Source organism: Cervus elaphus, chromosome 29 (genome assembly GCF_910594005.1).
Source record: "Cervus elaphus chromosome 29, mCerEla1.1, whole genome shotgun sequence".
Classification (NCBI taxonomy): Eukaryota; Metazoa; Chordata; class Mammalia; order Artiodactyla; family Cervidae; genus Cervus; species Cervus elaphus.
In genome coordinates, this window is record NC_057843.1 from 41,250,200 (window position 1) to 41,278,178 (window position 27,979).

General features: G+C 37.0%; 1 long non-coding RNA gene and 1 other non-coding gene across 2 annotated transcripts in view; both read right to left on the reverse strand.

Moving 5' to 3' along the window:
• Positions 1-27,979, reverse strand: part of LOC122686267 — a 553,524-nt gene that overhangs the window by 186,650 nt on the left and 338,895 nt on the right. The window contains exons 3-4 of the long non-coding RNA XR_006338679.1: positions 14,468-14,535; positions 9,023-9,087 (exon numbers count right to left, since the gene is read on the reverse strand). This is a non-coding gene — a long non-coding RNA (uncharacterized LOC122686267). The remainder of the gene's footprint in view (positions 1-9,022; positions 9,088-14,467; positions 14,536-27,979) is intronic.
• On the reverse strand, positions 23,534-23,605 carry TRNAK-UUU. Its single transcript has one exon. It is a non-coding gene; the product is annotated as a tRNA-Lys (tRNA).

Below are 27,979 nucleotides of genomic sequence, written 5' to 3' on the forward strand. Positions count from 1 at the left end.
AAATGTTATTTGTCTTCTTCCATTACCTTGAAGGCTGTGGAGAGGATTAAATGAGGGCATGCCTGTCAATAGCGCTTGTACATTTTCTAGTCAAGGTATCCTTTACGATTTTTTTTTTAAATCTGTGGTCTTTTTCTTGGGGAAGGTCACCTTTATGACCTCCTCTATCTCCCACATAGACAAAAAAAAAAAAAAATGAATTAACTAGGGTTCAATTTGAGGAAATTCACGGCCCTCCTGAGCACAACAACAGATTAGCAGAACAAGAACCTCTTGTCACCAAATGAGTGATTCAGTAATGTGAATTGCCATCCCTGACTTATTTCTCTGTTCTGAACTAAATATGTCGTCAGTGCTGACCTTAACATATAGGAGCCAGATGATGTTAAAGATTCCAGCAAACACAGCTTGCTCTTTCCACACCTAAGAACTTGAGTTTAAGGCTTAGATCACTGTGCAAACTCTGAACCTTGTCAGATTGCAGATAGGGAGACCCTGGGGAACTGAATGGAGAAGAAAGGAATGAAAATAAGTGGCCAGCAAAAGTTTGGGGAAAAGGTCAAAGAAAAAGGGGTTGGTGGTTTTTGAGTTTTTCTTTTACCATGTTATAATTTTAATCGACTATTTGTCTTAGCAGGTGTATAGTCTAGTTTTTATTTAAATATTTGTTATATCTTTAAAAATCAAAGAAAGTAAAGCTTGATTTTTAAAAAATGAAATAAAGTTGATAGCTTATCACAGAAAAACAAAACCTAAAACACTTGTCTACCATCCAACTTCTACCCAATACAAAATTTTTCTCAAGAAAAAAATCTCACTAGTTTTGATCCTACTATTTTTCCACTTTATATATTTTATGAACTTCCTCTTATGATAAATGAGGATTTAACTTATATAACCTATTTAGTGGGGTGAGAGAGACAAAGAGACATTAGGAGGGACAGGGAGAAAGAGGAGAGAAAATATCAATGTAAGGTAGGTATTTCAATTGAAAGAGTTATGTATCTCTCTTTAGGTCTGAAAATTCTTCTTACTAATTCTATGTAAATGTACTTCCCTTCATTTTCTTGGTTCTCTTTCTTTCTGGAAATTCTTTTAATCAGATTTTGCATCTCCTCATTAATTCTTCTCTTTCTCTGTTTACAGTATGTTCTGGGAGATTATCTTGCCTTTATTTTCTACTTTCTCCTTTGAACCAACTTTTTGATAATTATATATATAACTACATATATTGAAATAAAGTTCATGCAAAATATTATATACAGGTGTATAATATAGTTATTTACAATTTTTAAAGGTTATACTCCATTTGTAGTTAGTATAAAACAGTGACTATATTCTCTGTGCTGTTCAGTATATTCTTGTAGCTTATTTATTTTATACATAGCAGTCTGCATCCCTTAGTCCCTTACCTCTACATTGCCCCTCCACCCACCTTCTCCCCACTGGTAACCACTAGTTTGTTCTCTATATCTGTGTGTCTGCTTCTTTTTGCTTATATTTGTTAGTTTGCTTTTTTATTTTTTAATTAAAGGATAATTGCTTTACAGAATTTTGTTGTTTTCTCCAAATCAAGATGAGTCAACCATAGGTATGCATGTGACTTATTTCATTTAGCATGATACCCTCCACGTCCATCCATGTTGCTGCAAATGGCAAAATTTCATTATTTTTTATGGCTGAACAGTATTCCATATGTATATATGTACCACAGCTTCTTTATCTGTTCATCTGTTGATAGACACTTAGGTTGCTTCCATTCTTGACAACTGTAAATAATGCTGCTATGAACATTGGAGTGCATGTATCTTTTTGAATTATTGTTTTGAGTTTTTTTGATAAATTCCCAGGAGTGAAATTGCTTATTATAGATTTTAATTTTTGAGAGTTATTTCTTATTTTCTGGTTGTTCCTTTATTTCCATAACCCCCTGTTCTTTCCTACATTGCCTCTGTTTCCTCTCAGTCAATTTTTATTTTTATTAATTTGGTCTTTTCCTTCATGCTAAAATTCAGTGAAATGCCTAGGAGTTCTTGGTTGTCAGTTTGTATTACGAACGAAAGAATGCTCCCAGCAAGTTTTTTGGATGTATGACTGAGGCTTGTGGCCTGACACTGCTAGAGTGTGAAGAGGAGGGAGTCAGGCATTATCCTGAGGAGGGGGTGAAAGAGCATCCCCCAGAAGCCTAAAAGAGTTCTCATTTGGAATTCCAGCATCTACACTATCTTTCCTAGTTCTTCATGAGATGGTTTACAGTCTGTTCAATGTCCTCAGAAGGAAGACTTCTAGGGTTCTCTTGATTTTTTGTTTAGGGACAAACTTAGTTGGCTGCTGGCTCTGCCTATGGGGGGCAGGAGGGCATTTTTAAAATTCAGATTCTTACATAAGCACATTGCTTTCAGTCCCACTTAAATACTACTGGTTTGCCATATCTGTTACCACCAGATCTGCAGTTTCATGGAAGTTCTTTGGAGAAGAAAAACTTCCTCCTATGTTGAAACCCTAGGCAAGATGCTTAGGTGGAACTTTCTCTACTTCTTTCAGCCATAGCCATTTTTCCATTTGTTTCTGATTTGAGAAATTTGTTGACATACATTGTCTGATGGTGGTCCCTTTTTCATTCTACTCTATAGGTTTGTCTGTAAAGGAAAGCCAGCACTGTACTTTAGGTGGAGTGCCAGGAGAGAGGGGAGGTCAGCAGCGGAGCCGTCATGATACGGAAGTCACAGGAACTCATTAAGATCCCTGCTGTCTCCTGTTGTCCAACAGTGCTGATATTTTTAAGGTATCTTTAAGCAACTAGCCGTAAAGATCTCTCTCTCTCTCTCTCTCTCTCTCTCTCTCTCACCCATGCTGCCCTGGGCTCCACATGTTAACCATTCAGCTCCTCTTCCTCCCACACTATTACATACATGTGCCATGTGTGTCCTATGACATGTCACTTCCCTCTATCCAAAATGGCATGTCATTTGGGGAACAGTGATTCTCTGAGTCTACATTTTTCTCAAGAATATTTTTTTCTTCTAAAAACAGGGAAAGGAGGCCAAGTATATAAGCATTTACAGCCTCACCCAAATTCTGTGTTCTGGGGGATGGGGAGTGAGGAAGGCTGTTAATCACTGCTTTTTAATGGTTGTTAACCCATCAAAAATGAAAGAATGAATTTCCCTGGAGCAGTAAAACAGTAAGGTCACATCCTTTTCTCTACAGAGAAATAAAGTCAGGTAGTCGGGCAATGAAAGACAAAGGAAGAAGACAGAGCAGCTGCTGGAACAGATATTCTCTATGTCTACAAATTTAAGTAACAGATAAAACTTTTAATAGAGAAGTCAATTGAATAAAGCCCTTGTTTAATTCCTTGAATAGCATTGCATTTTGTTAACTCAAACTGCTGAAATGACTTTTGAATTCTACTCAAAGTCATGGAGATATATGTTTACTTCAGTTGTCTCCCCCATCACAGTCATAAATACAGAGAGTGAAGGCTGCTAAATCTGCCATTTCACAGCAAAAAACAACACCATGACAATTTAACTAACGATTCTCTCACACCACTTTTATTATACAAAAAAAGGTTTCTCTTTTTGACAGAGAACGACATCCTGCATGGCTTCTTTTTCAGAAGGGCAGAAATGTGTGTCTTAGTGAAAGAAGGCGAAGAAATGAGGCTGCTCCCTCTTAATGCCTTTTATGACTACTTGCTCTCTCCCACTTTCTTCTTATATCCTCTCTAAATATAGTTTATAAGTGGATGCCTTAACATTTGAGTTAGACTGAGTTGGTGCCAAGCATTTGATGGACCTCATTTGTTGTTGTTACTGTGGGTCCAGTTAAGATCTCTTTTATCCCTTACTCCTTATAACTTGTCTTAGTTAGACTGTTCTAGTGACTATCTTTTTAACATGCCCAAAGGCTTCCTACTGTCATGCTACCATTTACTTTTTTTTTTTAATAAAAAGTTACCCCCCACTTATATATCCTCACTTACATATCTAAAGTTCCACCTGTCTTTTAACATGCCATCCAGATCCTACCCCCTCTGTAAATCTCTTTGTGACTAACTTCCTCTCCTTGAAGTGTTCTCTCCTTCCTCCAAATTTCTATCACTTGTATTGTCTTTTTTGTTTTATGGCTCTTGTGTGGCTCTGACTAAAGCAAGACTACTCACAATCTTAGTTTTGTGACCAATGCCCATTAGGGTTGTTCATGGAATAAAGCAAGCACCAATTTTAGCATTTAAAAAATAGATTCATCACTATTTAAAAGCCTAATATTTTTCATATTAAAAATAGTTATTTCATACTTGAGAGAGGGAAAATACTGTTGAAATATTTCATCAAAACATTTACAGTCAGCTAAATGATAAACAGCTACATTTATAGGTTAATTTCCTTACCCAGTCATCTTATTTTATTCTCTATTACTGCTAAACTTGAAAACTCCAGTTCATAGTTTATGGTTTTCACACAGAGTTATTAACCTCAGACTTCAACAGACCAGAATTTAGGCATAGATTCCACACTAAAGACTAATTATAGCACTGCTTTCTGCTTTAAGTTAATGAGCACACCCTACTGCAAAACTGGAAAGCTGAGTGATTTATCTTAGGAGACAGCAATGAAGTATTCCTAATCCACCCTATGGCTGCATTTTGCTCAGCTAAGAAATTCTTCATATTCCATGGAAGTTTATATATGGGTTTAAAATACAGTGAATAATAAGTAATAGATTATTTTATAGATGAGTAAAGGAAATCATTAAGTGTTGGTAAAGAGTCAACATCATGGTGACTGAGTTGTTTTCACCACAGTTATGGCTTCCTCAGAAATTTTATATGTAGATTGAAACTTGTGATATTTCATTCCTGAAGAAATACATTCAAGATATAATAGCAATTATTAAAACATCTAGTATTTATCACCTGGTAACTATATGCCTAGATAGCATATTAAAAATCAGAGACATTACTTTGCCCACAGAGGTCTATCTAGTCAAGGCTATGGTCTTTCCAGTAGTGATGTGAGACCTGGAATATAAAGAAAGCTGAGTGCTGAAGAGTTGATGCTTTTGAACTGTGGTGTTGGAGAAGACTCTTTAGAGTCCCTTAGACTGCAAGGAGATCCACCAGTCCATCCTAAAGGAGATCAGTCCTGGGTGTTCTTTGGAAGGACTGATGCTGAAGCTGAAACTCCAATACTTTGGCCACCTCATGCGAAGAGTTGACTCATTGGAAAAGACCCTGATGCTGGGAGGGATTGGGGGCAGGAGGAGAAAGGGACAAGAGAGGATGAGATGGCTGGATGGCATCACCAACTCCATGGACATGAGTTTGGGTAAACTCTGGGAGTTGGTGATGGACAGGAAGGCCTGGCGTGCTGCGATTCATGGGGTCGCAAAGAGTCAGACACGACTGAGCGACTGAACTGAACTGAACTATATGCCAGGCAGCATAAGTATTTTATATGGATTATCCTATGTAAACCCTAGGATAATTATTTCAGGTAGGTACTATCACAAAATTTATTTACTGATAATTAAATTATGTTATATAGAGATTGAATGCCTTGTCTAAAATCACATAGCTTGTGAGTGGTCTAGCTGGGTTTTGAACCCTGGAAATCTGACTCCAGAATCATAAGTCTTAACTACTAAGCTTTCATTCTGGATTGTACTATTTAAGAAAGTCACTTATAGAAACAACTATGGACAGAAATAGCAACTTCATTATATGTTTTCAGCTCATTCATCATTTAATAAAAATTTGTGCAAGTATCACTTCCTCAACACCTCAACAACAAGTGTCATGTATTAGAAAAACAACATTTTACATGGTTGCTGTTTTCTTTGCTATAAAAGCTGAAACGACCTACAGTCAATAGCTGCAATTTGTTTGTATTTAAAATGTCACTATTTCTCTCAAAATTGAAGGAATGTTACAAATAATGTAGTTCACCATCACCTGTATTCTATGAATAAAGCAGTCTGCAAATAAGAGCAACATTTTTCTTTGTGTAGTGAACACTCTTCTTTCTATACATATAACTGGTATAACATGAAGTACTTATTCCTAGACAATCTATACCACAGTTCATAAAGTGATCGTCCACTACACAAACAAAACTCTTCTATGACGTGACTTTTCACCGATGAACGAACAAGTCATCCAGCACTTATATATATATATATATTTTACATATCATTATCTGTATACCAAATGTGGTTTGGTAAAGCTTTAAAGTAATATGTCAGCTAACAGTACACATGATACTAATTACTTTTCATACAGTATGATACTGAAATCCCAAAGTGTTAGATTATAGATGACTTTTACCATAGCTTTTGTATTGATTTTAAAATATGCCCATCAGTTTTTTGACATTCCAAAGATCAACGCTAATTCCCTTTCCCTTGGTATGAACTGGACTTAGTAGCTCAAATCTAATAAATAGAATATGTTAGGGCTTCTGAGACTAGGTCTTAGAGAGCAATAAGGCTTCTTCCTTGCTCTCTCTCAGATCACATGCTCCAGGGGAATCTAGCTGCCATTTTGTGAAAACTTTCAAATGGCCACATAGAGAGGCCACACGTCAAGGACCTGAGTTCACCCAACAATCATAAAAGCAGTGAGGCTTCCTGACAAAGTAGGCTGTTTTGGAAGCAGATTCCCCAGTCCCTAGTCAAGCTTTCTGATGATGACAGTCCTGGTTGACAACTTGACTACAACTTCTTTAGAGACCCTGGCCTAAAACCACCCAGGTAAGTCACACCTAAATTTCTGATCTATAGGAATTATGAAATAACAAATATAAGTTGGTTTAAGTTTCTGGGTTTTGGGTTATTTTATGACATAGCAATAGATAATTAATATACTTTTCTTTCCTCTGTACATACTATCATTAACTTTACAACTTGTTTTATACTCTCTCTGCAATAACTTGAGTTATAGCTATCTTTAACTTGGTGAAATTTAGAATATGTTTTATTTCACCTGTCTTTAGTAGCAAAATTCATCAGTTCTGACTGGAAAGGTATAAATTTGTACTAGAAAGTCAATTATTTTATGATCTTTATACTCTGCTGAAATTCTGATGATTTTATGCCATTATTGAAAAACATTGTATCAATGAATTAAAGAATATGAAATTTTTTTCAACTAAAAATCATTATATTTACAATTTGCAATACATTTTAACTACCTTTACAAAATCATGATACTTATAGATTCACTTTAGCATTCAAATTCATCCTCCATATTTAACTGTTTTAACTACTTAATTTTATAATTTTTTCCTCAATAGTAATATTTGCATTGAAATTTCCAGCAACACTTTTAAGACTATCTGAACTATTTTAAAGTTATTTTGCCATTTTGTGAAAAAAGATGTAATGTAATAATAACACATTTGCAGTTTTATATATATATGAACAAAAAGACAAATAATATGTATCTGCCCACAAAGAGCTGTTGAAAATATTAATAAAATAAAAACATGTAATTGGGTTGATATGAAAAGATAAAAGTAATCCACATCATGAACAGGAGACATTACTACAAACGAACTGATATTAAAAAAAGATAAGAGAAAATTATGGAAAATTCTAGGCAACATGTTCAATAATATAGGTGGAGAGCTCTTCAAAAGACCAACACTACCACAGAACACTTGAGAAGACATAAGAACCCAATTAGCCCTTTATCTAGTAAAGAAACTGAATTTGTAGGTAAAAATTATCCCACAAAAACTCTAGGGTACAGGTGCTTCCAGTGATGAATTATACCAAATGTTTCATAAAGAAATATCAACTCTACTCAAAATTTCCCAAAGCATAGGCAAGGAGCAAAAACTTCCTAAGATTTTGTGATGCCCTTATTACTCCGGTATAAATATTAGACAAAGACATTCCAAGAAAATAAAACTAAACACCAATATCCCTCATGAGCACAGATATAAAATCCTGAACAAAATTTTTAACAAATCCTTAATAAAATTTTAGCAAATCAAAGTGAGCAACATATAAACAGGATGATACATCATAAGCAGGTAGACTTTATCTCAGAAATTCAATTCTCAAATAGCAGTTAAAAGACAATCAGTGTAATCCATCATATCAATAAGGTGAAACAGAAGAAACATATGATCATCTTAACAGATTCAGGTAATGCACTTACCAAAATTCACTTTCAAGCGTGATAAAAACAAGGAATACAAGGCAATTATACCGACTGATAAAAGGAAGCTGCAAAAACTTATAAGCTAAAATTTTACTTAGTGGGGAAGGACTAAAATGAAGTTCCCAAGCACAGAAACAACCCAGGGCTATCTGCTCTCATCACTTCTGTTCAGTAGGATAGAGGTTTCAGCTAGTTCAATACGGCAAGGAAAGGGAACAAAAGACACAAATTTGGGAAAGAAGAAGTAAAAATGTTAACGCAAAAGTAGCATGAATGTCTGACTAGAAAACGTTAAGGATTTTATAATAAGCTACTAGATAACCAACAGATAAACTTTACAGAGAATATAAGGTCAATATAGAAAATTTAATTGTATTTATATACATTAAATATGAACATTTAGAAATGAAAACTGATAAAATGTTTATAATAATATTTTAAAATAAAGTAGAAATCACTATAACAAAATACATGTAAAACTCGCACACTGAAAATGACAAAGCAATGATTATAGAATTTAAGACAGACTTAAATAAATGGACATTTATCAATGGGGAGACATGTTAGCATTTTAATTCTCCCTAAGATGATCTATCCATTCAATGAAATTCTAATCAAATTCTCAGGAGGATTTTTTTGCAATAATTAACAAGCTGATCCTAAAATTTATATAAATTCAAAGGATCTGGAGTAAAAAAACAACAAATTAAGCAAAGAACCAAGTTGGAAGACTTGAAGTACCTGATTCCAAGACTTATCATAAAGCTCCAGTAATCAAGAAGCATAGTATTGGCATGAGGACAGACAAACAGAACACTGTAACAGAAGAGAGTCCAGAAATGTACTCACCAATACAAGGTCACTTTTCTTGATATAGATACCAAGGAAGAAGGAGAGTATTTTCAACAATGGCACTGAAATAGGAAGTCCACATTTAAGAAAAAAATAAACCTCAAACATTACCTCACGACTTATACAAACATTAAATTGAAAAAGATAATAGATCTATATGTTAGAGAAAATTACAAAATTTATAGATAAAATATATAAGAAAATCTTTGTGACCTTTAATTAAAGAATTCTTAAAATTTTACAAAATAAAGTTTACAAAAAATAACAATTTGATAAATTAGATTTTATAAAAAATGAAAACATTTTATTATTCGAGAGATACTGTTAAGAAAATTAAAAGGCAAGTCACAGACTGGGGGAAATATATACAAAGCATCTATCTGATAAGACTTGTATTCAATTCTATAAAGAACACTTATTCCTAAATAGAAAGATGAGAAAAAAACAATTTAAAAATGGGCAATATATCTGAAGAGAAACTTCATGGAAGAAGATATTTCAAATGGTAAATAAATACATAAAATGATGTTTAACTTCATTAATTATTAGGGAAAAAGCAAATAAAAACAACTGTGAGAGTTCTACATACCTGACATTTCAGCTAAAATTTAAGTGCCGTGCCTTAGTGCCATGGCTTAGTAAATGTATGGAACTACAGGGATCTCATGGCTGATGGGAGTGCAAAATAACAGAGCAGATGTGGAAAATAGTGGGATTTTCTTACAAAGGATACACCCACATTGCCCAGCAATAGCATTCTCAAATATTTACCAAAGAGAAATAAAAATGTCCAACCACACAAAGATGTGCACATGAATATTCACAGAAACTCCATTGAACAGACAAAACCATGAAGATTAACAGCATGGTCTTCAGATCTAGGTCACAGAGAAACTGTATTAATAATAACCTTGAGATGAAACCAATCCTAATGACCAAAAACTGGTAAATGATTAAACATATAATGGTACATCCATATCATGGAATACTACTCAGCAATGAAAAGGAACAAACTACTGATGCATTTTCTTATGGATGAATCACAAAATAATCATGCTATTAATTAATTGAGGCCCAAAAAACTATATGACTCCATTTATATAAACTTCTAAAAAATGTAAAGCCATAGTGACAGAGAGTCAGTCTAGTAATCATCAGACCCTGGGGAGAGTAGAGAGAGAAATGACTGCAAGGAGTACAAGAGAACTATTTGGGTTGATGCATATGTTGAGTATCTTGATAATGCTCATGGCTAAATAACTATACATGTTTGTCAAAACTGCTTAAACTTCACATTTAAAAGTAGTGAATTTTATTTATGTAAATTACCTTTAGTAAAGCTTATTAAAAAAAGAAAAAACTGGCAGGAAGAAATTACTCTAGCCAAGATGAATGCCACCTGTTAAAAAAATAATGATATTTAAAATACAATAGGATTTTATGGAAAATTAAAATTTACCTTATGTTTCAAATTTCAAAAAAATCTGAAAAAAATTATTCTTTTTTTTTTCACTTTGAAACGAACATACTACTTGTAGATCACCTGATAGATGGCCAAACTTTGTGACACAATAATCTAGAACAAAGCTCTTGGTGTGAATTGGCCCTAACTTACACTAGTAACCTTTTAATTTTCTTCAATGAATTATTTTAGTCTGAAAAAGGGAAAGTGAAAGTAACTCAGTCATGTCCAACACTTTGCGACCACATGGATTGCAGTCTACCAGGCTACTTTGTTCATGGAATTCTCCAGGCAAGAACACTGGAGTGGGTTGCCATTTCCTTCTCCAGGGGATCTTCCTGACCCAGGGATCAAACCCGGGTGTCCCGCATTGCAGGCAGATGCTTTACCGTCTGAGCCCAACAATGAAATAATATTAAAAACAATGAAAAATTTTTAAATGTTGTAAGAATTATAAAAATGTGACAAAGAGACAGAAAGTGAGCAAATGCTGTTGAGAAAAATGGCAGTGATAGACTTGTTCAACATTGGGTCGGCACAAAATTTCAATTCATAAAAAATGAAGCATTTGCAAAAGGCTGAAGCTGAAATCTCCAATACTTTGCCCACCTTATGTGAAGAGCTGACTCACTGGAAAAGACTCTGATGCTGGCAAAGATTGAGGGCAAGAGGAGAAGGGGGCATCATTGACTCAATGGACATGAGTCTAAGCAAACTCCAGGAGACACTGAAGGACAGGGAAGCTTGGTGTGCTGCATCCATGGTGTTGCAAAGAGTCGGACATGACTGAGCAGCTGAACTGTTAACAAATGCCTGTACGTCTGTAATTGCCTTGAAAAGATGTCCTCCTGGGTGGCTTCTGTCCCTTCAGCCTGAGTCAGAACAAAACTTACATGTGTCAACCTTCAGTCAAGACTGGAGACTCATAAGCATGAGAAGACAGACTCTATGCCATTGAGCTTGGAGATGATTTGTTATGAAACATTACTGCTGGCACCTTCCTGTTCTTTATCATTCCTTCCCTTCTCTTTTCTAGGGGCATTTAGTGGAAGAGATTATCTACTTTCACTACTATAATCATCACTAATAGGGAGAAAACCACTAAATCCCCCTCTAGCCTGGCCTTTCTTCTGAGCTCCAGGCTCTGACATGACAGTTTAACAATAAGTACCCACTTGACACATGAAGGAAGGAAAAAAGTGAAACACCTCATTAGTTGCCTAGCAGATATTTACACAATTTTATACATAATTTGTTCTCAGTAAATATTTTTGAAGTTAATAAAACTATTATTGATATAATTTTAATTGGGAGAGGATTACTTATGATGATTTGCTCCCAGCAAGATACAACCTGATCTTGTTTTTCTATTTCATCTTCTCATTTGGAAAAGATCCCTTAAAGAAAACAATGAATCTTAAGATTCTAATAACTTTTAAATTATTTTTGTATAACTCTTAAGAAATTAAAAAACATAGGGACTTAAAACGCTATAATGTGGAGCTGATATTTACATCAAATATTTAGCTGCTCCCTTCACTATTGTATATAGTATATATACAATATATATAGTATTTCATTTCTAATAGGAAGAAGCATGGATAGCTTGGGTTGGCTTATTGACACAACTTTTTAAAGATTTTTGCAGTTGACTTTGAGAGTGTATAAAGTAAAATAATTGCAATATAATCTGTCATTATAAAGGATTAAATAAATAAGGAAGCAAATGACTGTGATGTCAAGTATCTGAAAATTAAGGCGCATGAACAAATTAGTCTATAGACATAAAAAACAAACTAGTATATGAAATATCTGAGGGAGAATGATTGAGAGTAGGTAGTTTTTTCCATGTTTAAATTTTATTAATATACAATATTTTTTAGAATTGCTATAGATTTGCATAATATTTGAAGACAGAGAATCCCTATATATTAATATTTCTTCACGTAGTTTCCTGTGTTATTACCATCTTGGTGTGGTATATATGCTACAGTCATTGAACCAAAACTGAAACATTACTGTTAATGAAAGTCTACAGTTTAATCAGACATCCCTACTTTCCACCTAATAATGTCTTTTTCTATTCCAGGATTTCTTCCCGATGACCACATCACATTTACTTGTCAGGTTTCCTTAGGCTCCTTTTGGCTGAGACAGTTTCTCAGATTTCCTTTATTTTTGATGAACTTGACAATTTTGAGCTGTACTGGTCAAGTGTTTTGTAGGATGTCGCTTGAATGGAATTTTCTTAATGTTTGTCTCATGACTAGACTGGAATAACAGGTTTAGAGGAAGATGATAACAGAGGTATAGTGACATGTCATCACATCATAACAGAGATATGTGCTTTCAATGTGATTTATCACTCTAGATATTGACCCTGATCACCTGGTTGAGGGTGACGGTACAACAAATTTCTCTTCTGTAAAGTACTCTTCCTCCTTGCTATACTCTGCTCCATGGAAGAAAATCACCATGTGCAGGCCACACTTAAGGAGTGTAGTGATATGGTCTTCCTTTTTGAGGATGGAATACCTACATAAATTATTTAGAAATTCTTCTGCATGGGATATTTGTCTCTTCATCCTCATTTATTTTGTCAATTATTTACACATGGTATGAACTAAGAGATATTTATTTTATACTTTGGGATATGGTACAATACTAGTTTATTTATTTTGTGGCTCAAATTGTTCCAGCTTTGGCCACTCAGAGCTCTTTAAGTTGTACTGTTGTCTTGTGTCTGTTTGGCAAAATCCCATCAATGCAGGCTTTTTGTTTTGTTTTGTTAGTAATTCCTTACTATCTGTTACCATAATATGTTCCAGGCTTATCTTATGTATTTTCCTAGATCCAAAACCAACCATTTCTCCAAGATTTCCTTATCCAATTTGTTGAACAATGATATTAGAAACCAAGATATAGGTGTTGCAACTGTTACTTGTTGCTACTGGGCACTGTTGCTTATAGGTCCTCTGCAACTGACAGAGCAAGGACTATATGTATGTATACTAACTAATATAATTAACTTCTATCTATAAATATTTTCATATATAATCTGGACCCATATACATAATAATGTCTCAAACTCTAATTCATTTCCACATGGATAATTCTAGCCTCCTTCCCTTGCATAACTGTAGATTCCTATTCTAACAGAAAGAAACCTGGCTCACACTGTCTGCCATACAATTCTTAATTTTTCAATTCCAGTAGACACATATAGCATATATACCTATATATCATATTTGTTAATCCCTATCCTCATGGAAACCAACTTTATTAACTAGACTGTACTTCCTTTTTGTCTTTAGTCCTACAAACTCTATTCGTTCCCAACTTAGGCCAGCAACATCCCCCCATTCCCTTCAGTGAGGCTGTTTCCTGTAGCTGTAATACAGTTAGATTTCCTTGTCACAGTCTGCTTTCCTTCATGAGATCTCTGTCCTTTTAAATGATTTTTTTAAGGTACACAGATTAAAGCTTACTTTCGCCGCAAAGTTCCATAGGTTTTAACAAATGTATAATGTCAGGTATCTGGCATTACAGTAGCATACAGAATAGGTTCACCACCTAAAAATGAAGCACCCCTATGCTTCACTCACACACTCCTTCCTTTTTTTCCCCAAACCCCTGACAACCACTGATCTTTTTGCTATCCATTTCCATAATTCCATATGATTGGAATTATAAAATATAATATAGAGGTCTCAGACTAGCTCCTTCCAATTAGTAGTCTGTATTTTAAGTTCATTATTTTTTTCTTCATGGTTTGATAGCTCATTTGCTTTTATTGCTAAGTAATATTCCATTGAATAGATGTACCACAATTTGTTTATCAGTTTACCCACTGAAGGATATCTTAGGTGATTATAAGTTTTGGCAATTACATCCCATAAAAATGTATGAAGGCTTCCTTCTCCACATTATCAACAATTGTTTCATGATAAAAATAGGAAATTGAGTGAACAAATACTTACAAAATGCTGAGATTGCCAGCTATCTTCTCTACCAGGGTTCCAGAATTCTTGCACGAGGCTTTTTGTCCCTAAGGCAGGATAAGCAAAGTGTTTACTCTCAACAGTCTCAACTGTGACTCAAGCAGGTCACAGGTCACAGTTCACAGACCCGACCTGAGTTTCTCTAAAACTACTGAGTTTACAGGCTCTCATTCTCATGTAAGGAGATAATTAAAGAATTTTAAAAATTCGGAGAAAAGCTAACAAGAAAGGGCAACACCAACTAAACAAATATAAAAATACAACTTGGAATAAACAAATACTGAAATGAGAAAGAAATTTAAATATTATTTTCCTTAGTAACCTCAGAGATAGAAAATAAGGTAACCACAAAGAGAGAACAGAATGCTTTATTAAAAAAGAAAGAAAGAAATATTCAGAGAACACCACTGGTTTTTGGCAAGCAATAAAAAATTATAGCAGAAATGAAAAACTCAACTGAAAGCCTGAAAAGATAATAAGATAGGAAAAAAACATAGTAGATAAAGAAAAAAAAATAGGTGACAGAACAGGAGGTTTAGTAAGTTACAGCTCCGAAAGAGAGAAGAAAAAATACAGAAGAAAGAGGATCATCAGTGTTACTATTTGAGCAAAATTTTCAGAATTAGAACATGACTTCCAGGTTAAAGGGGTGCACTGACAATCTAGAATAGTGAACAGACTCACAGCAAAGTAATAGTGAAACTTAAAAACACTGGAGACAAAGAACATGTACTAAAATCTTCCAGGTAAGAAAACAAATTAGGGCTCATATAAAAGATGAGCAATCAATATGGCTTTAAGTTTCTTAAGAAAAGTATAGGAAAATAGAAGAAAATGAGAAATTCCTTCAAAATTCTAAAGGAAAATGACATCCATCCTGGATTTCTATACCCAGCTAAATATTACTCAGGTATTGGGATAGAAGAAAACTATTTTCAGACATGCACAGTCTTAAATAATTTATCTCCCCTGAATGACTTTTCAAGAAGCTCTTAGAAGTGACCTCCACCAATAGGAGAGTAGATAAAGTAGTGAAAAGCATGGAGTACAAGAAACAGAAGAGGGGACACAAGAGAAAGGTAAAGTAGTCTGATGATGGTGAAAGGAGATTTCAAATAGAATGGCTATCAAATAGTTGACTGGCAACTAGGCTCCAGGAGAGAATTCTCCAAGATGACAAAACTTATGGAATGCCTCATGTGCATATTGATTGATAGTATGCTTAAATAGTGACAGAAAGTTTGAGATTGAAATAGTGATAAATTAAAGAGCAAAAAAAAAAAAAAAAAATCATTAATTCCAGGCAAAGGAAAAAGTAGTGCCGAGAAAAAAGATTCCTATCATAGTTTCTTAGCTGTGAATAAAATTTGCACATAGTAAACACACAGTATTGATGCAAGTAAATTGTGACATAATTTTATTGAGAAGACAGAGGAAGAAAAAATGTGTAAGTGTGATATTCTAGAGCTAAAGTGAAACTAATTCTTCATGCTATTTCACAAAGAGAGAAATAATAACATCTTTTAAAAATTGACAACCATTGGTATATTTTTAAGACATATGGAGGTAAGCTGTGAAAGGGTTAAATGAGGAGAAATTTTAAAGTTTACCTTTAAAAAAGGCAAACTGTAGGCGAAGGAAGAAACTGCTACTGTTGGTAATCAACCTGAAGAACTAGATTTTTAGATATATACAAGTAAAATTTTGATAAACATGGAAAGGAAAAATTCTTACACAAAACAGACACATAAATCACTGGAACAAAATAGAAAGCCCAGAAATTAACTCATGCATGCATGCCTACTGAGTCACGTCCAACTCTTTGCAATCCCCTGGACAAAGGAGATAAGAATATATGATATATGATGGGGAAAAAAAAACCCCCAAAAAAAAACAGTCTCTTCAATAAGTGGCCCTGGAAAAACTGGACAGCTACATGTAAAAGAATGAAATTGGAATATTCTGTAACACCATATATGAAATTGTGGCATCTGCAGACAAGGATGGACCTAGAGACTGTCAGACACAGGGAAGTCAGAAAGAAAAAAACAAATTTCATGTAATATCGCTTACATGGGAATCTAGAAAAATGATGCAGATGAATTTACTTCCAAATCAAAAATAGAAACAAAAATAAACTTAAAATGGATTAATGACCTAAATGTAAGGCCAGACATGATAAACCTCCTTGAGGAAAACAGGCAGAACACTCCTGGACATAAATTGCAGCAGTATTTTTGAACCCACCTCTTAAAATAAAGGGAAAAAAGCAAAAATAAACAAAAAGGACCTAGTCAAAAGCACTTTCACAGCAAAGGAAACCACTGATAAAACAAAAAGACAACTTAGTGAATAGTAGAAAATATATGCAAATGTCATGATTAATAAAGGATTAAAACTCATCATATATAAATAGCTCATACAACTCAACATCAGAAAAACAAACAACTCAACTAAAAAATGGATACAGTCCCTCTGCTATTCACCTAAAATTACTACAACATTGTTAATCAGCTATACCCCAGTACAAAATGTTTCTGGTGAAAAATTCAAAAAAATAAAAATTTAAAAGGAAAACAAATGGGTAGAGAAATTGAATAGATAGATGTTTTTCCAAAGAAAAAATGTAGATGGCCAACAGGCACATGAAAAGATGCTCAGCATTGTTAATCATCAGGTAAATGCAAATCAAAATCACAGAGAGTTATCTCCTCACTCGACTCAGAATAACTATCATCAAAAAAAAAAAAAAAGAAAAGAAAAATAAACAGAAATAACAAATGTTAGTGAGGATGCAGAGAGATGAGAATACCAGACCACCTTATCTGCCTCCTGAAAAACCCGTATGCAGGTCAAGAAACAACAGTTAGAACTGGATGTGGAACAACAGACTGGTTCAAAATTGAGAAAGGAGAACAGCAAGCCTGTATATTGTCACTCTGCTTATTTAATTTTTATGCAGAGTATGTGCATGTGTGTCTGACTCTGTGACCCTATGGACTGTGGCCCACCAAGCTTCTCTGTCCATGGAATTCTCCAGGTAAGAATACTGGAGTGGGTTGCCAGGCCCTCCTCCAGGGGATCTTCCTAACCCAGGGACTGAACCTGAATCTCTTATGTCCCCTGCATTGGCAGGCAGGTTCTTTACCACTAGCACCTCTGGAAAGCCCTATATGCATAGTTCAGTTCAATCGCTCAGTTGTGACCAACTCTTTGCAACCCCATGGACTGCACCATGCCAGGCTTCCCTGTCCATCACCAACTCCTGAAGCTTACTCAAACTCATGTCCACTGAGTTAGTGATGCCATCCAACCATCTCATCCTCTGTCATCCCTTCTTTGCCTGCCTTCAATCTTTCCCAGCATCAGAGTCTTTTCAAAAGAGTCAGTTCTTCACATCAGGTGGCCAATGTATTGGAGTTTCAGCTTTAGCATCAGTCCTTCCAATGAATATTCAGGACTGATCTCCTTCAGGATGGACTGGTTGGATCTCCTTGCAGTCCAAGGGACTCTCAAGAATCTTCTCCAACACCACAGTTCAAAAGCATCAACTCTTCGGCGCTCAGTTTTCTTTATAGTCCAAGTCTCACATCCATACATGACTATTGGAAAAACCAAAGCTTTGACTAGATGGACTTTTGTTGGCAAAGTAATGTCTCTGCTTTTTAATATGCTCTCTAGGTTGGTCATACTTTTCTTCCAGGGAGAAAGCATCTTTTAATTTCATGGCTGTAGTCACCATCTGCAGTGATTTTGGAGCCCAAAATGCAGAGTACATCATGAGAAATGCAGGACTGAATGAAGCACAAACTAGAATGAAGATTGCTGGAGAAATATCAATAACCTCTGATAGGCAGATGACATTACTCTCATGACAGAAAGTGAAAAAGAACTAAAGAGCCTCATGATGAAAGTGAAAGAGGAGAGTGAAAAGCTGGCTTAAAAGTTAACATTCAGAAAACTAAGATCACGGCATCTGGTCCCATCACTTCATGGTAAACAGAGGAGGAAAAAATGGAAACAGGGACAGACTTTATTTTCTTGCACTCCAAAATCACTGTGGACAGTAACTGCAGCCATGAAATTAAAAGATGCTTGCTCCTTGGAAGAAAAGCTATGACAAACCTAGGCAGTATATTAAAAAGCAGAGACATTACTTTGTAACAAAGGTCCATATAGTCAAAGCTGTGGTTTTTCCAGTAGTCATGGACAAATATAAGAGTCAGACCATAAAGAAGGCTGAGCACGGAAGAACTGATGCTTTCAAACTCTGGTGCTGGAGAGGTCTCTTGAGAGTCCCTTGAACAGCAAGGAGATCAAACCAGTCAATGCTAAAGGAAATCAACCCTGAATATTCATTGGAAGGACTGATGCTAAAGCTCTAATACTTTGGCCACCTGATGCCAAGAGCCGACTCCGGAAATTGGTGATTGATAGGGAGGCCTGGTGTGCTGCAGTCCACATGGTTGCAAATAGTCAGACATGACTGAGTGGCTTAACACAACAACAAGAGAGAAAGGAACTCTTGTACACTGTTGATAGGAGGTGAATTGGTGCAGCCACTATAGAAAACAGCATGGAAGTTGCTCAAATTTAAAAAAAGAACTACCATGGGGTCCAGCAATTCCATTCCTAGGTATATATCTGAAGAAAACCAAAAAACTAGAAACACTAATTCAAAAAGATTCATGCACCTCAATCTTTAAAATAGCATTATTTATAATTGCCAAGATATAGAAGCAATCAGTGTTCATCAACAGGAACACACACGCAATGGAATACTACTCTGTTATTAAAAAGAATAAAAATATTGCCATTTACAGAAACATGAACTTGGATGGTATAAGTCAGACAGTGGGAGACAAGCAATGTATGATATCTCATATATGTGTGTGTGTGTGTGTGCATGCATGCTAAGTCACATCAGTTGTCTGACCCTTTGTGACCCCATGGACTATAGCCCACCAGGCTCCTCTGTCCAGTGGGATTCTCCAGGCAACTCATTGGAGTGAGTTGCCATGCCCTTCTCCAGGGGATCTTCCTGACCCAGGGATTAAACTTTCGTCCCTATATCTTCTCCATTGGCAGGCAGGTTTTTTTACCACTAGCATCACCTGGGAAGCTCCATCACTTTTCTATGTAATCTGAAAAATACAACAAACTAATGAATACAACAAAAGGAAGCAGACTCAGAGATGTAGAGAACAAGCTAGTGGTTTCCAGTGGGGAGGGGTGGGGGTTGGTAGAAGGCCCAAAGCATTGTATATAAGACAGACTCAAGGATGTATTGTACAGTATGGTGAATATAGCAATATTTTGTAATAAATGTAAATGGAAGAGACCTTTCAAAATTTCATAAAAATTAAAATTAATAGAAGTTGAAAGTTCATTAATGTAACACACTGAAGTCAGAATTTGGCTGACTCAGGATGGAATCACAAATGACCCTCTTTGCCACCACCCTTCAGTTCAGTTCAGTTCAGTTCAGTCATTCAGTTGAGTCCGACTCTTTGTGACCCCATGGACTGCAGCACGCCAGGCCCCCTTGTCCATTACCAACTCCCAGAGTTTACCCAAACTCATGTCCATTGAGTTGGTGATGCCATCCAGCCATCTCATCCTCTGTCGTCCCCTTCTCCTCTCACCTTCAATCTTTCCCAGCATCAGGGTCTTTTCAAATGAGTCAGTTCTTCGCATCAGGTGGCCAATGTATTGGAGTTTCAGCTTCAACATCAGTCCTTCCAATGAATATTCAGGACTGATTTCCTTTAGGATGGATTGGTTGGATCACCTTGCAGTCTAAGGGGCTCTCAAGAGTCTTCTCCAACACCACAGTTCAAAAGTATCAACTCTTCAGCGCTCAGCTTTCTTTATAGCCCAAGTCTCACATCACTACTGGAAAGACCATAGCCTTGACTAGACAGACCTCTGTGGCCAAAGTAATGTCTCTGATTTTTAATATGCTATCTAGGTTGGTCATAACTTTTCTTCCAAGGAGTAAGTGCCTTTTTATTTCATGGCTGCAGTAACCCTCTGCAGTGATTTTGGAGCCCCCCAAAAAGAAAGTCTGCCACTGTTTCCACTGTTTCTCCATCTATTGGCCATGAAGTGATTGGATTGGATGCCATGATGTTAGTTTTCTGAATGTTGAGCTTTAAGCCAACTTTCTCACTCTCCTCTTTCACTTTCATCAAGAGGCTCTTTAGTTCTTCACTTCCTGCCATAAGAGTGGTATCATCTGCATATCTGAGGTTATTGATATTTATCCCGGCAATCTTGATTCCAGCTTGTGCTTCATTCAGCCCAGAATTTCTCATGATGTACTCCACACATAAGTTAAATAAGCAGGGTGACAATATACAACCTTGACGTACTTCTTTTCCTATTTGGAACCAGTCTGTTGTTCCATGTCCACTTCTAACTGTTGCATCCTGACCTGCATACAGATTTCTCAGGAGGCAAGTCAGGTGGTCTGGTATTCCCATCTCTTGAAGAATTTTCCAGTTTATTGTGATCCACACAGTCAAAGGCTTTGGCATAGTCAAGAAAGCAGAAATAGATGTTTTTCTGGAATTCTCTTGCTTTTTCGATGATCCAGCCAATATTGGCAATTTGATCTCTGGTTACTTTGCCTTTTCTAAAACCAGCTTGAATATCTGGAAGTTCATGGTTCACATATTGTTGAAGCCTGGATTGGAGAATTTTGAGCATTACTTTACTAGCGTGTGAGATGAGTGCAATTGTGTGCTAGTTTGAACATTTTTTGGCATTGCCTTTCTCAGGGACTGGAATGAAAATTTTCCAGTCCTGTGGCCACTGCTGAGTTTTCCAAATTTTCTGGCATATTGAGTGTAGCACTTTTACAGCATCATCTTTTAGGATTTGAAATAGCTCAATTGGAATTCCATCACCCCCACTAGCTTTGTTCGTAGTGATGCTTCCTAAGGCCCACTTGACTTCACATTCCAGGATGTCTGGCTCTAGGTGAGTGAGCACACCATCATGATTATCTGGGTCGTGAAGATCTTTTTTGTACAGTTCTTCTGTGTATTCTTGCCACCTCTTCTTAATATCTTCTGCTTCTGTTAAGTCCATACCATTTCTGTCCTTAATTGAGCCCATCTTTGCATGAAATGTTCCCCTGCTGCTGCTGCTGCTAAGTCGCTTCAGTTGTGTCCAATTCTGTGCGACCCCATAGATGGCAGCCCACCAGGCTCCCTGTCCCTGAGATTCTCCAGGCAAGAACACTGGAGTGGGTTGCCATTTCCTTCTCCAATGCATGAAAGTGAAAAGTGAAAGTGAAGTCACTCAGTCGTGTCGGACTCTTCCTCATGGACTTCAGCCTACCAGGCTCCTCCATCCATGGGATTTTCCAGGCAAGAGAACTGGAGTGGGGTGCCATTGACTTCTCCTAGTCCAGCATAATTATTTGTGTGTGCTGGTAGCAAGCAAATTTTTGCTTTGATTGAAAGAGAAGTGAAGAATTTCGTATGTTTACTTTTGTAAGAAGTGGGTGGTGTGAGGGAATATGATAGAGAGATGAGTGAAAACATTTGACAAGTAGCCTTTATCTGTATGGGCTTCCCATAGGTGGCACAATGATAAAGAATTCACCTACCAACACAGGAGTTGCAAGAGATGTGGGTTTGATCCCGAGGTGAGCAAGATCCCTTGAAGAAGGAAACTGCAACCCACTCTGGCATTCTCGTCTGGAGAATCCCATGGACAGAGGAGCCTTGCAGGATACAGTCCTTGTGGTTACAAAGAGTCAGACCCTTGATGCATTAACATTATGTGGGATACCATTAGCAGGGGCAACAAGGAGATCCCTTCAGGAAGTCTCTTGTGTAGCATGTGTATTTTAACTAGATGAAGTTGAGGTAAGGATAAACAGTATGGTAGATGTGACTCTGTATTTGTAGCAAAGAAGCAATGTGTTTAGCCTAAGTGAGTTTGCCCCCAAAATGCAGAGCTTGAGTCAAGGGCTTGTGTATAGCAATCTGAGGGATCAGGGGTTGGGGACTGGAAGAATTGAATAGGGACGGTGGAAACATTGGTGCAAAGATATGTCATTGAACTGATCACCAATTGGGTAACTGAAGCTCCATCTTACTGGAATTCTGAAACGCCATGTAGAATTCTCCTTATAATTATACATTTGAGGGATCATAGAAGATGGAAGCATTTATGCATGACTCTTATCCTCCACTGGCCCAGGTTTTGCACCTGGGAGTATGTTTCCCTAAATAAATTTTAAAAAAGAAAAAAAGAAATACTTAGAGAAGCCACTGACAGAAAATGAGATTCCTAGTGTAGCTGAGGCTACATGCTCTCAGGTTTTACTTGTAAAGGTGGTTCTTACATTAACAACTGGAGTAAAATGTCCAGAGGATATGAGGTGGGTAGAAGAAGTGTTTGCTGCAGTGTCTGATACTCTCTCTTGTGGATTCCCAGAAATGCTTGAGGGACAGGGTGGCTTTGAAGAGTGATCTGATATGAGCACATGGATAAGAATAACACTAGAACTTGGAGTGTAACCATCAGTGTGACATTATTTATGTTTTCTGGCTGCTGAGGACTGATTTATTCTGTTTACACTTATAGTTGTTGTTTTGAAACTTTTTATTTTATACTGAAGTGCAGGTGATCAGCAATGTTAGGTTAGTGTCGGGTGTACAACAAAGTGATTCAGTTACACATATACACATATCTATTCTTTTTTTTTTTCCACATATCTATTCTTTTTCAAATTCTTTTTTTCCCCATTTAGTTTGTTATAGAGTTCCCTGTGCTATAGAGTAGGTCCTGTTTGGTTATATCTTTTAAATATAGCAGTAGTGGGAGGGATTTCTAAGGAATTTGGGACTAACATGTATATTTGTCTTTTGTAAGGGCTTAACCCCAATAGGATGCTGGGAAAAGGCAAGTTTGGAGATAGGAGTGGTTCTCAGTCATCTTCAGTGATGGACCTGCACCAGAGAGGTGAGTGTATCTTTCATGAATTTTTTTTGGTGGGACCCAGTGGTGTGGCTTATGGGATTTTAGTTCCCCAACCAGGGATTGAACCTGGGCCACAGGAATAAAAGTGCCGAGTCCTAACCACTAGACCACTGGGGAGCTCCCAGAGGTGAGTGTATCTTGAGAGTATGACCTTCAACCCCTGTAAAACATCCAGATAACTCCAAAAATCATACTGAACTTTAGTTTTGACAGGAGAACACAAACCGCGAGTTGTGAATAGAAAACAGAAGTGAACTGGACAGTCTGAGCAGTGTCTCCCAAAAGCATAAATTGGCAAGTAGTTGGCATCTCTTGGGGAATGTTGATCTTTTCAATGAGTATTCCTGGTTAGTAAAACCATCTCTGCTACCATGGCCACAGCAGACTGAAGAGGCAACTGCAGGAGCCCTGAAAGCAATCAGATACGGTGACAGGAAGGCTGACCATGCAGCGGGTGAGGCAGCTTTGCACGCTGCTCTCTCATTGCCTCGGAACCTTGACATGTGTTTCCAGCATTGAAGGAAGTTATCATATGACTCCTTTGCATCCTGCCTCCTTTGTGGCAGCAGTCATTTCTGAGCATGTCCAAATAAGTGTTATACTGTAGAATACTTTCTAAAGTAGACACTTCTTACCACTGAATCAGTAAAATATCTTGAGAAATTATCATCTATCATTTCTCTTTGTTTTATAGTCTTCCTATTCTATGTACAAGCATGTATCACAGCTGGTTCTGTGAATATTATTTCAAGGGTGGGGTGTGTGTTGGGCGTACTTGTATAAGAGAGAATTCTCATAGGGAATAGAAATAGTCGACAAGATTCTTTGCAGTTGTATTTAGTTAAGATGAGGTCATACTGAATTCAAGTCCCTAATCCAAAAACTGATATCCTTAAAAAAGAGAAATTAGACACACAGAGGGGGAAGACTGTTATGCAAAGACAAAGGCAGAAATTTCTAAAGCAGCTGCAAGCCAAGGAACACCAAGCATAGCCAGCATCTATCAGAATCTGCAAGAGTCAATAAAGCATCCTTCCTTAGATCCTTCAGGGAGAACCTGGCCCTGGTGACATCTGATTTCAGACCCCTAGCTTCTGTAACTGTGAGGAAATAAATTTCTGTTGTTCTACCACACTCAGTCTGTTCCTTTGTTACAGTAGCCGTAGGACATTAGAGAAGAAGAGAATGAGGAGGGGGATCTGTGAATGTTATTATCTAAGAGGAGAATAGCTGAGAAGAGGTATGTCTTTCAGACATAAGATCTTCAGAGAGAACCAATAGGAAAGATGGAGAGATATTGATTTATTATAAGGAATATGGCTTATAAAATTATGGAAGCTTACAAGTCTCAAGATCTGTAAGCTGAAGACCCAGAAGAGCTGATGTTTCAGTTTGAGTCTAATAGCATTAAAAAAAAAAAAAAACCCTATGTCCTCATGTATTGTATGACAAGGCTATGGAGAAAATGGGGGGCGATCCTCATGTGCTGTTAGTGGGGATGTAAATTGGTATAGCCACTGTGGAAAGCAATATGGAGGATCCTCAAAAAATTAAAAATAAAACTGTCACATGATCCAGCAATCCCACTCCTGGGTATACATCTGAAGAAGAGAAAAACACTAGTTGAAAAAGAATGCACCCCAATGTTCACTGCAGAATTATTTACAATAGCCAAGATATGTAGGCAACCTAAGTGTCCCTCAACAGAATAAAGAGGATGTGATGTATACACACAATGGAATATTATTCAGCCATAAAAAAGGATAAAGTTTTTACCATTTGTGACAACATGAATGAATCCAGAGGCTATTATACTTAGCGGAAAGCCAGACAGAAAGACAAATACTATAATCTTTCGCTTATATGCAGAATCTTAAAAAAAAAACAAATGAACAAATAAAATGGAGAGAGAGAGACTCACAGATACAGAGGAAAAACTAGTGGTTACCAGAGGAGAGATGGGTCGGGGAGTGGTGCAACTTTAAGTCTAAAATAAATACATTACAAGGATGTAATGTACAGCATGGGGAATATCATCAATATTTTTATAATAATTTTGTATACAGTGTTAACTAAAAATATTGAATTATCATGTCATATACCTGAAACTAACAGAATATTATAAGTCAACTATAATTCAATTTTTTGAAAATAAAATAAAATAAAATGCTGTGTCCTAACTTGAAATGTGGTCAGGCAGGAGGAGTTCCCCTTACTTCCAGGAGGGTTAGCCTTTTTGTTTTATTCCGGCCTTCAACTGACTGGATGAGGCCCATCCAAATGAGGAAGAAGAATCTGCTTTACTCGGTCTACTGATTCAAATGATAATCTCATCCAAAAACACTCTCACTTGCATACCCAGAAAAATGTTTGATCAGATGTCTGGGTAGCCCCTATTCCAGTGAAATTGGCACATAAAAGTAACCATCACAGTCCTGCTTCCTGGCAGGACTAGCATGCAGACAGCAAGTCTCTGGTAAGCAAAGTTCAGAGGTGAATGAAGTGGAGGAGATATTTACCCAAGATACTTAGATATGAACAGGAAGCTATAGAGAGCTGTCATCCTGAATGGGCCACATGGATCTGGCTTGAATGTTTCAACCATAACCAGGGCCAACCAAGAACTTGATACATAATGCCATCCTACTTCTTTTCTGCAAAGGTCTGGCAACACATGAGCTTCCAAAACCTGACATGATGCTAACTGAAGTTATTTCTCACAAGCTCAGCACATGAGAGCTGAAACTTTTCTGTTAGTTTCTAGAATAGAAAGAGATGAGAGAGTTCTCAGACACATGTGTCAGTTATCTGAGATTTATATTCTCTCTATAAAGCAATCTCTGGCAAAATAAAATGGGAAAGGGCAACCCAAAAAACACCCGAGAGCATTTAAAAAGCCCTGTCACACAGAACCTATTTTAGTGAATGTCAGACTACAACTAGATACCTGGCCATTTAATTTTCAAGAAATAGAAGTTTCTCTGCTCAACCCACAGCCCTGATTACACACAGGGCTACTTGCAGGCATCTTTGGTTCTACTACATGATATTAATGGAAGGATTTCCTGTGTTTTGCTGTGAAGGTTTCTGCTGCCACTGCCAAGATCACCCAAGAACTGAGGCCTTCAGACAACAGAGAGGGAAACTCTGGGGACATGCCTATCCAGTCCTACAAACCCTCCAAATACTAAGGAAATCAACTTATCCTGAATGTAAAAGGTAGAGAAATGTTCAATCTTGACCATGTAATGGAATGACTACAGAATGGGGGGCTTATATAGATGCTGAGGCCAGCATGTTGGGACCTAAGATTCAGTTCCTGCTGCACTGATTCAGTTATGAAGAGTATCCCCAGGATTAAAAAGCACAAGGATGCAGAGCCTTTTGCAAACTCTGCAGGCAGGAGGGAAGATCTGAGTGAGCGGCTGCTTTTCTGAATAATTTCCATCCCTGTTGATGGTGAGGGTTCCTGGAAAAATATGGGATTTGGCGTCAGGAAGGCTGGGGTTTGAATTCCAACCCAGCCATGTACAGGGACTCTGGGCAAGTTATTTAACCTCTTGGTTCTTAAAAGGAATAGTGTTCTTATCCACATCTTTATCTTCAGCTCAATTCAGAATTACATTTCTAATTAGGACTTTATATTCTGGCAAAAGCAAGCCACTTTGGGGCCATTTTCCAAAAATGGCCCAGGGCTCCAGTCAATCAACAATTACTAACCTGACCGAGGTTTCAACAGCAAATGGCTCTTTAGAAAGAAAATTAATAAAGGAATTATTTAATAAGTTAATGAGTGGATGAATAAAGGAAAGAATATGAACAGATGAGAGAAACACAGGAAAAAGAAGAAGGATATAGAAGTATTTACTGGCTTTCCTCAAGTGAGATTCCTAAATGGAGAAGGTCAACTGCCTGTGGCTTCTGAAACCATAAATTGTGGTCACTTCTAATCTGAAACACTCTTGAAAGACCATTGCAAATATGATTCTCTGTCACTGCAGTGACTGGGTCACCTGGGGAAATCACACTTCTGCAGTGCACATGAAGGAAACTATGGACACCAATAAGGGACTAATGAGTGGCTGGTTCTGAGCCCATGAGCAGGGCCTACAGAAGACCTGGCTTTTCAGAACAAGCTTCTCTGACCCTCCGTGGCCAGCTGAGAAGGCAACCCTCAGGCCATAGAGCACAGCTTCCAGCTGCCTTGTGTTAGAGAATCTTCTAATGCTCACCCCTCATGATAACGAAGAGAAGGTCCCCATGATATCAGTATGCCATCGCGCACCTCCACACACGTAAACCACCACTCACTTATTCTCTGATTTAAGGACTATTGGAGTCAGAAGAGTGCTCGGAGAACATCCCACTCAGCATCATGTTACAGGGGAAGAGCTGGAGGTCTGAACTGACCGGACGACTTCCTTTTCCTTTCTTGTTCTGTTTCTGACAGGCATGATCTGGCTTCAGTCTTGCCATTATACATCACCCTCA